Source organism: Jaculus jaculus, chromosome 15, assembly GCF_020740685.1.
Source record: "Jaculus jaculus isolate mJacJac1 chromosome 15, mJacJac1.mat.Y.cur, whole genome shotgun sequence".
NCBI classification, from domain to species: Eukaryota; Metazoa; Chordata; class Mammalia; order Rodentia; family Dipodidae; genus Jaculus; species Jaculus jaculus.
In genome coordinates, this window is record NC_059116.1 from 883,786 (window position 1) to 886,447 (window position 2,662).

A 2,662-nucleotide genomic window follows, 5' to 3' on the forward strand; every position below is an offset into this window, starting at 1 on the left:
TTTTAGAACACCAAACATACAAAAATTGGAAAGGACTCTCCTCGCCATGTTATAATTAAACTACAAGACACATAAACCAAAGAAAATACATTGAAATCAGTTAGAGAGAAGAAGCAAGTCACCTACAAAGGCAAGCCCATCAGAATAATTGCAGATTACTCAACACAAACTTTCCAAGCCAGAAGGGCTTGGAATGACATATTCTAAGTTCTGAAAGATAACAACTGTCAACCAAGATTATTTATCCTGCAAAGTTATTTATCCAAGTTGTTGGATAAATAGGGACATTCCACAACAAAAACAGGCTAAAGGAATTTATGACAACTAAACCAGCTCTACAGAAAATAATTGAAGGAATACTTAACACCAAAGAGAAAGCAAAACACACACAGGAGGAAATAGAAAAAAAATAAACCACACCCAAATAGCAGTTAAAACAAATGAGTAAAGGCAAAACAGGAAACACTACAAAGTAAGAAAATGGTGAGAATAAATGCATACCTTTCAATAATAACTCTTAATATCAATAGCCTTAATGCACCATCCAAAAGACACAGGCTTACAGATTGGATTAAAAAGCAGAATCCTGCCATTTGTTGCCTCCAGGAAACTCATCTCTCAATAAAAGAGATAGATACCACCTTAGGCTGAAAGGATGGAAAATGGTATTTCAAACAAATGGGCCTATGAAACAAGCCAGGGTTGCTATTCTAATATCTGACAGGATAGACTTCAAACCAACATTAGTGACGAAAGATAAAGGAACACTCCAGCAGGAGGATATTACAATCCTAAACATATGTACCTAACATGGGGGCTCCCAGTTTCATCAAAAAAACTATTAGACTTAAGGTCACAGATAACATCAAATGCAATTGTAGTGGGAGACTTCAATATCCCACTCTCATCAATGGACAGGTCATCCTGGCAAAAAGTAATCAGAGAGACATCTGGATTAGATGATGTTATGGAACAAGAGGACCTAACAGATATCTATAGAACATTCAATCCAAATGCTGCAGAATATACACTTTTCTCAGCAGCACATGGAACATTGTATAAAATAGACCACATGTTAGGACACAAAGCAAATCTCCACAATAATAAGAAAATTGAAATAATCCCTTGTACTCTATTTGACCACAATGGTATTAAACTGCAAATCAGCAACAAGAAAAGCTACGGTGCATATAGAAATTCATGGAGACTAAAAGGGATCCTATTGAATGATCAGTGGGTCATTGTAGACATCAAAAAGGAAATCAAAAATTCATAGAATCAAATGATGATGAGAATATAACATACCAAAACCTTTGGAAACAATGAAGGCAGTCCTAAGAGGGAAATTTATAGCTCTAAGTGCCTATATTAAGAAATTAGAGGTCTCTTCCGGTTAAGATGGTGGCGTAGGTACCATGCCAAAGCAGCCTGGGGGAAAAAGACTAAAAAACCTCAGCAAAATACACACTTTTACTAAAAAGTGAGGTGTATAGGAAACTGAAGTGGCAGCAGAGAAGTAGGAGAGATCCAGAGCCCACACAGGCTGGCAAAAGCGGCCCTGGCAGCTCCACCAACCACCGCTGGGGTGGCGGGGCGCACCAGAAAGCCGCCAGACTCGGCTCCAGCTGCAGGAAAAGCCAGGTGCGGGAGCTTCCCCTCACACTGCGCTCTCCGCAACTCAGGAAACGTGAAGGGAGAGCGGCAGTGAGCAGCGGAGGAGCAGACCGTGAGGTAGAAGAACACGTGGAGCTGTGAGAGAACCAGAGCAGCTGCGGCTCCCTCCCCTTCCCCACCGCCTGAGCCTAGCTCCAGAGAGCAGAGCAGCGTCCCGGGACCCGCACGCCAACTTGAGCTGACAGCGGGACCCAAGCAGGAGCAGAGTTCGGCAGCAACATCGGCAGCTCCAGAACCGGTAACAGCAGCCCCAGCAGCGGTGGACCCAGGAGCGGCAACAACAGCAGACCCAGAAGCAGCAGCAGTTCCAGCAGTGGGGTGCTGATCTGCCTGGCCACAGTTGCCAGGCTTGGTTTGCCCCTCAAGAAAAGCCAGTGCCCAGCTCCAGAAATCAGAACAGCAGCCCGACGACCAGGCAGCAACTTGACTGAGACCAAAATCATCCAAGGTAACTGGGTTTGCACCAGGAAAGGGTCTCACTTGGTCACAAGCTGACTTAGATCCCTCAACAGACCAGAAATCTTAACCTCTGTGTTGATAGAGGATCTGGTTGTTATAATAACTACTCTGGCATACATACTTGGGGCTGTTTTTGACTGAATGGGTACAGTGTTTAGTTAACTTTTAGAACCTACTGGTATTTTATTCCACTCAGCCTACTTGAATACTCCCATAGCAGGGAAACTCAACCCCTAGGAGCACCTTTGTAGATACTCTCAGAGACTTAAGAGCCACATCTAACACGTGAAGCTCCTACCCTGATAATACATAACATCAAATCAATTGATACAGCTAAGAATACCCAGCTAGCTAGAAAATCCAAGCTTTAACTTAATACAAGATGCAAAAATATATACATTATAACACAAGAAACACTAAAAAGCAAGACAATATAAATCCACCTAAAAATATTAATGCATCAGAAATGACCTCCAGTGAGAACGAGTTAGAGGAAATGCCTGAAAAAGATTTCAAAAGAATGATTGTA